Source organism: Schistocerca nitens, chromosome 2 (genome assembly GCF_023898315.1).
Source record: "Schistocerca nitens isolate TAMUIC-IGC-003100 chromosome 2, iqSchNite1.1, whole genome shotgun sequence".
Lineage (NCBI taxonomy): Eukaryota > Metazoa > Arthropoda > Insecta > Orthoptera > Acrididae > Schistocerca > Schistocerca nitens.
The window spans coordinates 1,001,324,184-1,001,340,058 of NC_064615.1; the positions used below are offsets into that span (position 1 = coordinate 1,001,324,184).

The 15,875-nt window shown below is 43.2% G+C and overlaps 1 protein-coding gene and 1 non-coding gene across 2 annotated transcripts in view; both read right to left on the bottom strand.

Annotated features, from left to right (window-relative positions):
* LOC126237329 (uncharacterized) overlaps positions 1-15,875 on the bottom strand; it is a 386,613-nt gene that overhangs the window by 318,746 nt on the left and 51,992 nt on the right. The window lies entirely within an intron of this gene.
* Positions 11,417-11,489, bottom strand: Trnaa-cgc (transfer RNA alanine (anticodon CGC)). The gene has a single exon. It is a non-coding gene; the product is annotated as a tRNA-Ala (tRNA).

Sequence of the window (15,875 nt, forward strand, 5' to 3'; positions counted from 1 at the left end):
GGTAATGACCTTTTGCTGTCTGTTGTTAAAGTAAGAGGTGAACTAACTGTGAACTACTCCCCGTATTCCATGACAGACCAATTTCTGGAGAAATATTTTGTGATCAACACCATCAAATGCCATAGATAAAACAAAAAAGAAGCCTATCGTTCGAAACATTTTGTTTAATACCTCCAGTACCTCACAGAGAAAAGAGAACGTAGCATTTTCAGTTGTTAAACCACTTCTAAAATTGAACTCTACATTTGGTAGAGAACTATGTGAAATAAAATGATCAATATTATCCTTACATAATCAGCCTTTTCAATAACTTTAACAAACACTGATGGCATAGCAATAGGTCGAAAATTGCCTACATTATCCCTTTCTACCTTTTTATAAAGCGGCTTTACTACTGAGTACTTTAATCGTTCAGGAAACTGACCATTCCTAATGGAAAAATTACAAATATGTCTAACTACAGGGCTGACATGAGCAGCACAGCGCTTTAATATTCTGCTAGGCAGTCCGTCATATCCATGAGAGTCCTTAGACTTCAGAGATTTAATTATTGACGCAATCTCCCCCTTGTCAATATCACAGAGGAGTATTTCAGATATCAATCTTGGAAAGGCATTTTCAAAGAGAGTTATATGATTCCCTGTAGAAATTCACCACCAATGCTCAGAAAATAATTGTTAAATGCTGTACATATATATTTGACTTAACAGTAACAGAAATATTTTTACTACGAACTGACTTTATATCGTCGACCACGTGCTGCTAACCAGACACTTCTCTCGCGACTGACCATACGATTTTAATTTTATCCTGTGAATTAGCTATTCTATTTGCGTACCACATACTCTTTGCCTTCCTAATAACATATTTACGTACCTTACAACACTGTTTATAATGAGCTACTGTAGCCTGATTGTGACTACTTCTAACATTTTGACATAATTACCATTTTGTTCTACAAGATATCAATTTCCCGCTTGTCAGCCACGCAGGCTCCCTTTTACTGCAATTACCCTGTTACGTTCTAAAGGAAATTAATTTTCAAAGAGCATGAGAAATGTGTTAAGGAAATCATTACATGTATCATCTATGTTATCAGCACTATAAACATCCTGCCATTCTTGTTCCTTAACGAGCTTTGAAAAACTATCTATTGCTGTCTGATTAGCTTTTCTTCATAGTTTGTAATTATATATAACATTCGTTTGACTACAAAAGCCTTTTAGTGTTAAAATTTGTGCGTCATGATCTGTAAGGCCATTCGCCCTTTTTCTAACAAAATGCCCATCTAGTAATGAAGAATGAATAAAAATACTGTCTATTGCTGTGCTACTGTTCCCTTTCAAACTGGTTGAAAAAAAACACACAGGCTGCATCAGATCATATGAATGTAAAAAATCTTCCAACGTCCTTTTTCTTGCACAATCACACATAAAATTAATATTGAAGCCATCAAATATAATTACTTTTTGTTACTTCCTATAAAGTGAACCAAGAACCCTCTCTAGCCTGAGCAGAAATGCTCTGAAGTCAGAATTAGTGGACCTATAAACAAAAACAATTAGAATTTTAGTTTCACTAATTTCGACTGCCCCTGCTCAACATTCAAATACCTGTTCAGTGCAATGCCGTGATACATCTACGGACTCAAATGGAATACTCTTCTTTATGTTCATGGCCACTCCCCACTCCACATAGAACTGCTTCATATGGTCACCTAGTTAAGAAATTTGATAGTCTTGGGGCTCTAAAATGTGCTCGATTCACTTCTTCTCTTTGCCTTCCATCATATGCTGGGCAATATGGTTAGATTCTCTTCTCCCACTCCTACATTCTTTATGTGAGCCAATAGGAGCTTTCTTTACATTTATTTAAACATTCATTCAGTCACACTGTCGGGTGTTGGCATCTCATGTGCTACAAAGGAGTCTCAATTTCTTCTCCCATTCCACACTCTAAGCTGTTATCTTAACAGTCCATCTTCCTTGGCGAAATTTGACTTCATGCTCTTTCCCCTTACACACGCAGTTCTTCTGGGACTCCGGACAGTAGTTAGCACGCATCCTGTGGACATGGCTTGTAAAAAACAAACTGCTGTTCTGCACATTTATGATATGTACTCTGCATTGCCAGTTGGCAGACACGGTGTCAACTGTGTCACTCTTTCTCCCTCTCAGCAAAACATTGCTCTGACCGATTTCACATGCCTCACGTTTTCCTTCACACAGGTTTTATGGCCTACACCACGCCCCTGACACTCATCAACGTCCAACTTGCTTTTACAGAGGCCTCTCATGTAGCTAGGCATGCACTTTAACATGTGAAATCCAGATATATGTAGTTATGTTTTGGCAATTTACTAGTAAATTCAGATTCATTATCTGGTGAGGATTAAGGCTCAAATGGCTCTGAGCACTATGGGACTTAACATCTGTGGTCATCAGTCCCCTAGAACTTAGAACTACTTAAACCTAACTAACCTAAGGACATCACACACATCCATGCCCGAGGCAGGATTCGAACCTGCGACCGTAGCAGTCGCGCGGTTCCGGACTGAGCGCCTAGAACCGCTAGACCACCGCGGCCGGCTGAGGATTAAGTTACTCCAGTTTAATATGATCATCGCTAACAGATTTCACAAAAGTTACAGAACAGTTTGGATAAAACATTCATGTAACACGCTGAACAATGATGAAAAACAGTACCGCATTCACATATAAAAGGCTGTCTTCCAGCACTTTTCCGAAGGAGTGGAGTTCAAGAGCAAAAATCTTTATGCTACCATTGGTTGGCCATCATCATTGGATAAATACTGATAGCAGCCATTGAAAAGGAGGGATATGTTATCAGAATCTCATTGTTGTCATGCCGCCACTACAGCTGAAATCCACGAACGCCACACAAATTTAAGACAAAGTGTTGAATGTGCAGTAGCACAGTGCCAAGAAGAATGTGGTTGTACTGTAGTTTTTAAGAGCATTTGAGTGTCAGCCAAAGTAACCAAAACACTGAGGTGGCAAAAGTCGTGGGATGCATCCTAATATCGCGTCAGACCTCCTTTTGCCCGGCGTAGCATGGCATGGAATCAACAAATCGTTACAAGTCCCGTGCTGAAATTTTGAGCCAAGGTGCCTCTATAGCCGTCCATAATTGCGAAAGTGCTGCCGGTGCTGGATTTTACGAGGGCTATCCACAAAGTACATTACGTTTTGGAATTAAAAATAAATAAAGTATTGGAATTTTTTTATTATACACAGATGAAAGCCACAGTTAAATACTACTTTTCTACATAGTTGCCATTTAAATTAAGGCACTTATCGTAGCGATGGACGAGCTTGGAAATTCCTTCGTCGTAAAATTCGGCCGCCTGCGCCTTCAACCACGCGGTTACCTCTTCTTTTGGGACAGAAAATGTGCGATTTTTGTGAATTTCCTGGAAAGAGGCACTACAATAAACTCTCAAAGGTATTGCCAAACTCTGCACAACCTCAGAAGAGCAATACAAAACAAGCGCAGGGGAAAGTTGGGCTCAAAGATCTTGCTGATTCACGACAACGCCCGGGCCCACACGGCAAATGCCACTCGTGAAGTTCTCGAATCTTTTAAGTGGGAGTTGTTTCCTCATCCGCCATACAGTCCCGACCTGACACCGAGCGACTTCCACTTATTCCCAACAATGAAGAAGTGGTTGGCTATGCAGCGTTTTGATGACGACGCACAGCTTCAAGAAGAGGTAATCACGTGGTTGAAGGCGCAGGCGGCCGAATTTTACGATGAAGGAATTTCCAAGCTCGTCCATCGCTACGATAAGTGCCTTAATTTAAATGGCAACTATGTAGAAAAGTAGTATTTAAGTGTGGCTTTCATCTGTATATGTTGTTGTTGATGTTGTGGTCTTCAGTCCAGAGACGGGTTTGATGCAGCTCTCCATGCTACTCTATCCTGTGCAAGCTTTTTCATCTCCCAGTACCTACTGCAACCTACATCCTTCTGAATCTGCTTAGTGTATCCATCTCTTGGTCTCCCTCTACGATTTTTACCCTCCACGCTGCCCTCCAATACTAAATTGGTGATCCCTTGATGCCTCAGAACATGTCCTACCAACCGATCCCTTCTTCTGGTCAAGTTGTGCCACAAACTTCTCTTCTCCCCAATCCTATTCAATATTTCCTCATTAGTTATGTGATCTACCCATCTAATCTTCAGCATTCTTCATTAGCACCACATTTCGAAAACTTCTATTCTCTTCTTGTCCAAACTATTTATCGTCCATGTCTCACTTCCATACATGGCTACACTCCATACAAATACTTTCAGAAATGACTTCCTGACACTTAAATCTATACTCGATGTTAACACATTTCTCTTCTTCAGAAACGCTTTCCTTGCCATTGCCAGTCTACATTTTATATCCTCTCTACTTCGACCATCATCAGTTATTTTGCTCCCCAAATAGCAAAACTCCTTTACTAGTTTAAGTGTCTCATTTCCTAATCTAATTCCCTCAGCATCACCCGACTTAATTCGACTACATTCCATTATCCTCGTTTTGCTTTTGTTGATGTTCATCTTGTATTATGCTTTCAAGACACTGTCCATTCCATTCAACTGCTCTTCCAAATCCTTTGCTGTCTCTGACAGAATTACAATGTCATCGGCGAACCTCAAAGTTTTTATTCCTTCTCCATGTATTTTAATACCTACTCCGAATTTTTCTTTTGTTTCCTCTACTGCTTGCTCAATATACAGATTGAACAACATCGGGGAGAGGCTACAACCCTGTCTTACTCCCTTCCCAAGCACTGCTTCCCTTTCATGTCCCTCGACTCTTATAACTGCCATCTGGTTTCTGTACAAATTGTAAATAGCCTTTCGCTCCCTGTATTTTACCCCTGCCACCTTTAGAATCTGAAAGAGAGTATTCCAGTCAACATTGTCAAAAGCTTTCTCTAAGTCTACAAATGCTAGAAACGTAGGTTCTCCTTTTCTTAATCTTTCTTCTAAGATAAGTCGTAAGGTTAGTATTGCCTCACGTGTTCCAACATTTCTACGGAATCCAAACTGATCTTCTCCGAGGTCCGCTTTTACCAGTTTTTCCATTCGTCTATAAAGAATTCGTGTTAGTATTTTGCAGCTGTGACTTATTAAACTGATAGTTCGGTAATTTTCACATCTGTCAACACCTGCTTTCTTTGGGATTGGAATTATTATATTCTTCTTGAAGTCTGAGGGTATTTCGCCTGTTTCATACATCTTGCTCACCAGATGGTAGAGTTTTGTCAGGACTGGCTCTCCCAAGGCCGTCAGTAGTTCCAATGGAATGTTGTCTACTGCGGGGGCCTTGTTTCGACTCAGGTCTTTCAGTGCCCTGTCAAACTCTTCACGCAGTATCATATCTCCCATTTCATCTTCATCTACATCCTCTTCCATTTCCATATTATTGTCCTCAAGTACATCGCCCTTGTATAAACCCTCTATATACTCCTTGTATATAATAAAGAAAATTTCCTATACTTTATTTATTTTTAATTCCAAAACGTAATGTACTTTGTGGATAGCCCTCGTATGCACAAACTGACCTCTCGATTAGGACGATGGGTTTCGTGTTGCGTGATCTGGATGGCCAAATCGTTCGTTCGAATTTTCCAGAATGTTCTTCAAACCAATAGCGAATAATTGTGGCCCAGTGACATGACATCGTTGTTTGGTAACGTGAAGTCCATGACTGGCTGCAAATGGTCTCCAACTAACGTTCCAGTCAATAACCGGTTGATACAAGAGCGCGGAGCGAACTGCCTCCGGCCAGAACACATACAGTAAATATATACAACTACAGAACATTCCAGTACAATGATTCTATAGTCAGTGAGAAATGCCAAAACAAAATTTTCTAGGCTGCAAATGGTCTCCAACTAACGTTCCAGTCAATAACCGATTGATACAAGAGCGCGGAGCGAACTGCCTCCGGCCAGAACACATACAGTATATATATACAACTACAGAACATTCCAGTACAATGATTCTATAGTCAGTGAGAAATGCCAAAACAAAATTTTCTAACTTGTCATCTGCGTGTTTTTGGTTAGTTATTTAAACACTCTGTCGATAATTTGAACGATATTTGTGGAAATAGAATGGAAGGATTCCGTTTCCAGGCTATACGTACGTTATTGATGATAAAATCTTCTCAGCTGTAAGGCTGTGTCATATTTCTCCAAAAACATCTAGCATGCTCGACGTTTCGATCTCTCTGGTGCGATCTTCTTCGGGATTCTACTAGTGTCATCAGGTGGCTGAACCGTGTAGACAAACAGCGTCGCGTCCACTTATAGAAGGCTGTTTCCCTGCGCTTTTCTGGTGGAGTTACTGGGTGAAAGTCTTCAGCCTGCCATTGGTGAGACATTATCATTGAACAGATACTCATAGGCGGCAGTGAAAGACAGGGGGCGTGTTTTGAAAATATAGTTCTGGTTGTTCCGCCGCTGTGGTTTCCTGGTAGTTTTTTATGTCGCCCGTGCGCAGTGACTAGGTATTTATTTCCTTGATGATGAGTAGCCACAACGCCAGAAACCTCTAGCCGTCGTCGTTAGTGAAACTGCATTCATTCATTGAGATTTCAACTGTTTCCTGGACCTTTCTTCTACAAATACATTGAGGTGACAAAATTCATGGGACAGCGATTAGCCGGCCGCTGTGGCCGAGCGGTTCTAGGCGCTTCAGTCCGGAACCGCGGTGCTGCTACGGTCGCAGGTTCGAATCCTGCCTCGGGCATGGATGTATGTGATGTCCTTAGGTTAGTTAGTTTTAAGTAGTTGTAAGTCTAGGGGACTGATGACCTCAGATGTTAAGTCCCATAGTGCTTAGAGCCATTTGAACCATTTGATAGCGATATGCACATATACAGATGACGGCAGTATCGCGTACACAAGGTGTAACAGGGCAGTGCATTGGCGGAGCTGTCGTTTGTACTCGGGTGATTCGTGTGAAAAGTTTTCCGACGTGATTATGGCCGCACTACTGCACTACTTAACCTAAATTATCCTAAGGGCAAACACTCACACCCATGCCCGAGGCAGGACTCGAACCTCCGCCGGGACCAGCAGAACAGTCCATGACTGCAGCGCTTTAGTGGTTTTAACGGAGTGAAACTCAGTTCCCGCTTTTTTTTCATACGATATCCATTTCCTATGATAGAGTGGGACATCAAGTGAAATATATGGCTCGATAGAGGATTTCCGGGTAATAATAATAATGTCGTGTGTTTCAGTTACCGGGGGAAAGTCTTTCAATTGGACGCTATTTCATCGCTTTGCGAGTCCCTAATCTACACCAGTTATCTACAGGGTCTACAGTTTAACGTGGAGTCCAAATCACGTACATTTACCGGTGACTCTTCACGTCACTGAGAGGGAAGACTAGTTTAAAGGCAGACAAAATTTCCAAAATTTCCTTGGTCCGACCGGTATTCGATGGCGTAATCTTATCGTTTCCAAATGGCTCAAATGGCTCTGAGCACTATGGGACTTAACTTCTGAAGTCATCAGTCCCCTAGAAATTAGAACTACTTAAATCTAACTAACCTATCAGACACATCCATGCCCGAGGCAGGATTCGAACCTGCGACCGTAGCGGTCGCGCGGTTCCAGACTGAAGCGCCTAGAACCGCTCGGACACCCCGACCGGCTTTTCGTTTCCAGAAAAGTGCTTTGCCACATAGTAAACACAGTATCATATGACAAATACCCATGACTCGCTCAACACATAAATATTTGGTGGTAACGATTTGTGGACTTGTGAAATAGAATGATCATGTAGGTGCAGTTTAAGTAAAGCAAACTTCTGTTCATAGGCAGATACTGACAAAATGCTGTCAGTCTGTAAAGAAGACTGCCTACAATCCACTCGATTATTCTATCCTAGAATATATGCTCAAGTATATGGATCCCACACCAAAAGAGACTAACAATGGATAATGAACATGGCGGTATGTGTAGTTACAGTATGCAAACAGTCGCTTTTTGAATGTGATACGTATTTATTGTATCATTAACTACATTTAGATGCACTTTATTTCTGGTTTAACAGTAAACAAAACACCAAACGTATGCACAAAGAGCATGAAGACGCAATATATCACATTTTGTGAACCTGAAAACGAGATGGATTAAATTACAGAATAAAATATTTATAAGCATAGAGAATAGACGTAAATAAAGATTGCAAGCTGCAGATGTGTCCAACTTTTGACAATACATATTTGTAGCTTGCGGTTTTCACCTACGTTCATTATCTACGCATCTCATGTCAAAGATCATCATGTGGCAAAGTGTGACACCTACCACCTTCATACTCTTTATTGTTTACTGTGAAACCAATTGCAGTTAATACTGAGTGCGTGTGTGTGTATCTGTAAGCTGAGCAAATTTAGATTATCAGAATGAACTTGTCATGAATACCACGAGGCAATCCAGTGCAAATGATCTTTTCATTTCGTAAATATTTCGTTACTGTAACGAAATTTCCGTTATTTCCGCCAGCACCACAACCCTAGAGTCTAGTTGCAGTTTCTCCACTTCTTTGTTATGTAGCAAAAATATGTTCAAATGTGTGTGAAATCTTATGGGACTTAACTGCTAAGATCATCAGTCCCTAAGCTTACACACTACTTAACCTAAATTATCCTTAGGACAAACACACACACCCATGCCAGAGGGAGGACTCGAACCTCCGCCAGGACCAGCCACACAGTCCATGACTGCAGCGCATGAGACCGCTCGGCTAATCCCGCGCGGCTGTTATGTGGCAGTTTATTTCAGATTGTCCCGTAACCTATTCTATTATTTAATAAGCAGATCACAACAGTCATAGTCAAATCATTAACGCTGCATAAGAAGCGCAAGAAATACTCACCACTGCTTGTGATTGCATTTCTAATTACTTCGATATCTCCTTACCTCTTGGTACAGTGAGGGAGTCGTGTCATTACGGCAGCCTTGGGCTTTTACCTGGCTCACGAAAGGGAAGTTTCACTGAGGGGAATGAGTGATCGTGAAGTTGATTTCTGCTGAAAGTTATTCTCCATACATAAGTAGAGCAAAGGAGGAGAATCTACCAGCACAACCCAGCAGGGCATGGAATGCAACTGGCAGTGTGCCATAAAACTATATTGCATGAAAATCAAAAGGAATCCTTGTTAGCTAAGATAAGACGCCGAAAGACAGGAGAGAACATGAGTCTACTAAATGTGGGAACAGCTGTTATGTCCAGTGGACGCAGCTGCAATGTTTGCTGAAATTTTAGAAAGGAGTTCTCTCTTTGGCTCTCAATAATTATTTCAGTTGCAGGGAGAGGTCCCGCGCGTGTGTAAATGCACGTCTTCCAGTTGGTCATGACTGAAAATCTGTCATATTGTATGAGAGATTTTCTGCCTTCTTCCCTGTGCCAAGGGAGAAATATACCTTATTGGTTAACCGCGGCAAAATCTGCAAGAGTAGGAAATTGTTTAGGTCGTTTATTAAATTACCATTGGCTGGAACCCGCAAGGTCTGCCGCAATTGCCCATAGAAATTCCGACGCTAAGTTGCGTAGAGTAAAGTAGGAACACACGTCTCCTTAGGCAGCCGCAGAAGATACCTGCTCCAGGTCGTTGCAGAGAGCTGCAGAGAAAGATGTCTCCAACGTAGAGCAGAGTACAGAGGCCGAGCTGAGCTTGGAATTTTCAGCTGTCACTGCTGCTATCTTCTGCTCTCGCACAGCTTAAGAGTAGTAAGCATGGGCGTTTGTTGCAGCCAATGGGATGAGACGAGCGAGAAGTCAGTCAGTTTGCATCAGGGTTTCTTTTCGCAGATCTAACTTTCACAGCCAGGTAATTACACTCATCCTGCACCTGGGCGAGTGTATTCGTGTTCGTTCTTGCTTTTCCGGGACCTTTATTTAAATTAATAATCTTATCCGCAATACAGTTTTATATTGTTCTTTTATGTATCCACTACCAGGTTATAGTTCATATTTCCAGTCCACCTGATAAATGTTTGTATTTTTAACTCGGTACGTAAATTTTCATTTTAAATCTTTTGGCAATAAACCATTGTGTTATAATGACCATTAATTACATTTCATAGTTTCATGGGTCCCGTTATAAATATATCCGTGGAACGTCAGATACCCACGCTTTCGTGCTTAATTGGTGCACCCCTAGTAATTTTCATTTAATAATCTGTTATCCGTTGCACAACCTTATGTCCTTTAAATTATGATTGTTCTCGTGGGAAGCTTTCCATCCCTTTAGCTTACCAAGGATAGGATCTATAGCATCTTAGGGACATGCTAAACAGCTCAAATGTCACCTCACAACATAATGTTTCTGTAATACGTCGCCGGCCGGGGTGGCCGAGCAGTCCTAGGCGCTACAGTCTGGAGCCGCGCGACCGCTACGGTCGCAGGTTCGAATCCTGCCTCGGGCATGGATGTGTGTGATGTCCTTAGGTTAGTTAGGTTTAAGTAGTTCTAAGTTCTAGGGGACTGATGACATTAGAAGTTAAGTCCCATAGTGCTCAGAGCCATTTGAACCATTTTGTAATACGTCAATATGACAACGAGCCTGCAGTGGGTCGAAAACCAGTTGTCTCTACAATAACCCAAAAAGCGATTGGTTCCCAATTATACCTACATATACCACCAATTTAAACCACAATTTGTAATACGTCGCCGGCCGGGGTGGACGAGAGGTCCTAGGCGCTACAGTCTGGAGCCGCGCGACCGCTACGGTCGCAGTTTCGAATCCTGCCTCGGGCATGGATGTGTGTGATGTCCTTAGGTTAGTTAGGTTTAAGTAGTTCTAAGTTCTAGGGGACTGATGACCTTAGAAGTTAAGTCCCATAGTGCTCAGAGCCATTTGAACCATTTTGTAATACGTCAATATGACAACGAGCCTGCAGTGGGTCGAAAACCAGTTGTCTCTACAATAAACCAAAAAGCGATTGGTTCCCAATTATATCTACATATACCACCAATTTAAACCACAATTTGTAATACGTCGCCGGCCGGGGTGGCCGAGAGGTCCTAGGCGCTACAGTCTGGAGCCGCGCGACCGCTACGGTCGCAGGTTCGAATCCTGCCTCGGGCATGGATGTGTGTGATGTCCTTAGGTTAGTTAGGTTTAAGTAGTTCTAAGTTCTAGGGGACTGATCACCTTAGAAGTTAAGTCCCATAGTGCTCAGAGCCATTTGAACCATTTAGTGGTGGTGGTGGTGGTGGTTAGTGTTTAACGTCCCGTCGACAACGAGGTCATTAGAGACGGAGCGCAAGCTCGGGTTAGGGAAGGAGTGGGAAGGAAATCGGCCGTGCCCTTTCAAAGGAACCATCCCGGCATTTGCCTGAAACGATTTAGGGAAATCACGGAAAACCTAAATCAGGATGGCCGGAGACGGGATTGAACCGTCGTCCTCCCGAATGCGAGTCCAGTGTGCTAACCACTGCGCCACCTCGCCCGGTGAACCATTTAGTAATACGTCAATATGACAACGAGCCTGCAGTGGGTCGAAAACCGGTTGTCTCTACAATAAACCAAAAAGCGATTGGTTCCCAATTATATCTACATATACCACCAATTTAAACCACAATTTGTAATACGTCGCCGGCCGGGGTGGCCGAGAGGTCCTAGGCGCTACAGTCTGGAGCCGCGCGACCGCTACGGTCGCAGGTTCGAATCCTGCCTCGGGCATGGATGTGTGTGATGTCCTTAGGTTAGTTAGGTTTAAGTAGTTCTAAGTTCTAGGGGACTGATGACCTTAGAAGTTAAGTCCCATAGTGCTCAGAGCCATTTGAACCATTTTGTAATACGTCAATATGACAACGAGCCTGCAGTGGGTCGAAAACCAGTTGTCTCTACAATAAACCAAAAAGCGATTGGTTCCCAATTATATCTACATATACCACCAATTTAAACCACAATTTGTAATACGTCGCCGGCCGGGGTGGCCGAGAGGTCCTAGGCGCTACAGTCTGGAGCCGCGCGACCGCTACGGTCGCAGGTTCGAATCCTGCCTCGGGCATGGATGTGTGTGATGTCCTTAGGTTAGTTAGGTTTAAGTAGTTCTAAGTTCTAGGGGACTGATGACCTTAGAAGTTAAGTCCCATAGTGCTCAGAGCCATTTGAACCATTTAGTAATACGTCAATATGACAACGAGCCTGCAGTGGGTCGAAAACCAGTTGTCTCTACAATAAACCAAAAAGCGATTGGTTCCCAATTATATCTACATATACCACCAATTTAAACCACAATTTGTAATACGTCGCCGGCCGGGGTGGCCGAGAGGTCCTAGGCGCTACAGTCTGGAGCCGCGCGACCGCTACGGTCGCAGGTTCGAATCCTGCCTCGGGCATGGATGTGTGTGATGTCCTTAGGTTAGTTAGGTTTAAGTAGTTCTAAGTTCTAGGGGACTGATGACATTAGAAGTTAAGTCCCATAGTGCTCAGAGCCATTTGAACCATTTTGTAATACGTCAATATGACAACGAGCCTGCAGTGGGTCGAAAACCAGTTGTCTCTACAATAACCCAAAAAGCGATTGGTTCCCAATTATACCTACATATACCACCAATTTAAACCACAATTTGTAATACGTCGCCGGCCGGGGTGGACGAGAGGTCCTAGGCGCTACAGTCTGGAGCCGCGCGACCGCTACGGTCGCAGGTTCGAATCCTGCCTCGGGCATGGATGTGTGTGATGTCCTTAGGTTAGTTAGGTTTAAGTAGTTCTAAGTTCTAGGGGACTGATGACATTAGAAGTTAAGTCCCATAGTGCTCAGAGCCATTTGAACCATTTTGTAATACGTCAATATGACAACGAGCCTGCAGTGGGTCGAAAACCAGTTGTCTCTACAATAACCCAAAAAGCGATTGGTTCCCAATTATACCTACATATACCACCAATTTAAACCACAATTTGTAATACGTCGCCGGCCGGGGTGGACGAGAGGTCCTAGGCGCTACAGTCTGGAGCCGCGCGACCGCTACGGTCGCAGTTTCGAATCCTGCCTCGGGCATGGATGTGTGTGATGTCCTTAGGTTAGTTAGGTTTAAGTAGTTCTAAGTTCTAGGGGACTGATGACCTTAGAAGTTAAGTCCCATAGTGCTCAGAGCCATTTGAACCATTTTGTAATACGTCAATATGACAACGAGCCTGCAGTGGGTCGAAAACCAGTTGTCTCTACAATAAACCAAAAAGCGATTGGTTCCCAATTATATCTACATATACCACCAATTTAAACCACAATTTGTAATACGTCGCCGGCCGGGGTGGCCGAGAGGTCCTAGGCGCTACAGTCTGGAGCCGCGCGACCGCTACGGTCGCAGGTTCGAATCCTGCCTCGGGCATGGATGTGTGTGATGTCCTTAGGTTAGTTAGGTTTAAGTAGTTCTAAGTTCTAGGGGACTGATCACCTTAGAAGTTAAGTCCCATAGTGCTCAGAGCCATTTGAACCATTTAGTAATACGTCAATATGACAACGAGCCTGCAGTGGGTCGAAAACCAGTTGTCTCTACAATAAACCAAAAAGCGATTGGTTCCCAATTATATCTACATATACCACCAATTTAAACCACAATTTGTAATACGTCGCCGGCCGGGGTGGCCGAGAGGTCCTAGGCGCTACAGTCTGGAGCCGCGCGACCGCTACGGTCGCAGGTTCGAATCCTGCCTCGGGCATGGATGTGTGTGATGTCCTTAGGTTAGTTAGGTTTAAGTAGTTCTAAGTTCTAGGGGACTGATCACCTTAGAAGTTAAGTCCCATAGTGCTCAGAGCCATTTGAACCATTTTGTAATACGTCAATATGACAACGAGCCTGCAGTGGGTCGAAAACCAGTTGTCTCTACAATAAACCAAAAAGCGATTTGTTCCCAATTATACCTACATATACCACCAATTTAAACCACAATTTGTAATACGTCGCCGGCCGGGGTGGCCGAGCGGTCCTAGGCGCTACAGTCTGGAGCCGCGCGACCGCTACGATCGCAGGTTCGAATCCTGCCTCGGGCATGGATGTGTGTGATGTCCTTAGGTTAGTTAGGTTTAAGTAGTTCTAAGTTCTAGGGGACTGATGACCTTAGAAGTTAAGTCCCATAGTGCTCAGAGCCATTTGAACCATTTAGTAATACGTCAATATGACAACGAGCCTGCAGTGGGTCGAAAACCAGTTGTCTCTACAATAAACCAAAAAGCGATTGGTTCCCAATTATACCTTCATATACCACCAATTTAAACCACAATTTCAGTTCGCTATCCGCAATGGATATAATGCTACTGAACATATACAAAGAAAGGAAGCACAAGTGGTTACACAAACGCTGATAAAAGCTCAATCTGCACACGCTAGATAACAGACGCCAATTTCCCGCGAAAGCCTACTTGCAAACTTTCAAGAACCAGTATTACTGAAGACGTTAGGAATACACTACAGCTCCCAAGTATGGTTCCCATTGTGACCTCAAATTCAAGATTAGACTAATCACTGCACACGCAGAGGCGTTTAAACAATCATTATTTCCACCCTCTGTTCGCGAATGCAACGTGATGAAATTGTATTATGTGGTACACTAGGCCATGATGTTCACAGTGATTTGTAGAGTACGAATGTGGAAGTAAATGTAGATATAGATTGTACATTTATTTTCTCTATCAAACGCAGAATTAAAGGATCACTTTCTCGAAATTCCGTAATTCTCACCTATTGCAACACTTAAGTCTGAAATTTGGCTCATAGCTGCTTACAACCTTCTTCTGTAATGGCGCGGATGCCGCCGAGGGTATTGTTGAACTGAGGAGGGGGCGGGGGAGGGGGAGGGGCTCTTAGGGTGACTCTTTGGCGTTTTATTCACGCATGTGTCAGTGTAGCATCCCCATGCGATCACGCCACAGAAGGCCACAAAACAGGAGCGCTGAAAAAACATAAGTACCTTTTACTGATTTGAATCACGTTCAAATGTCGTCGAGTGGTTTTGAATGGTCGCTAGTAGTTCTAACCTGTACACGGGAGCAAAAATTGTGGTCGCGCTGCACTCAAAAAGGGTGCGATCACATTCGATAGCCGTACATTGTCCTTAGAGGAGGACTGAAACGCCCGAGGGTGTCAGCGGTGACAAAGGGTGTGAAGAACGTCTTCCTGTTTCTCGTCGCACTGCAAACTCTTGTTTTCGACCGCAAAATGTGCCGGAGTTAGAATGTTTTCCTCGGTCATCCATAACAAAACCGCGTGGTTTCGACGCTGGGGGTCGCGGCTCTGACCTCCATCGCAGAGGCGTCAAAAGAGTGGATGAACTGTGGGTAAGAGGGAGTGTTACGGCACTTCGATTGTGCATAACGTCCATGATGGTATTGGTCAGAACTACGGTGAAATTTGGTGCCAATATGACATCATTAACCCACCTTAGACGTCATGTGAACTACTGGGTTGTAGCCTTTTTTCCGCATGTGTGGACACCTTGCTGTTCAAAGCGCGTCGAGCTCGACGCTGAACGCCACGCTTTTCCGCCATTGCAGAGAAAGATTGTACTCATCTTTGAGCTAAATTTCAAACATGAGCGTTACGGGATTCCGAAAGAGTTATCCTTTAATTCTGTTAAGTTTGTCGTTAACGTCATTATGCGAGATTTTAACCATGTGAAAGAGATTTTAACGTGCATTCATTACTGTTATGAGAACAATACGGGTAAGAACTTTTCTTTTCCTGCAAATTTGGAATTTCACACGAATGTAATTTCAGTTTGCATTTGAGCATAATGAAGAACGCAATAACTGGACGGCACGGCCGTTTTAGCCTTCTACGTTGGTGTGTAATACTAATGAGGTCTTCTATACCACAAAAGAAATCAGACG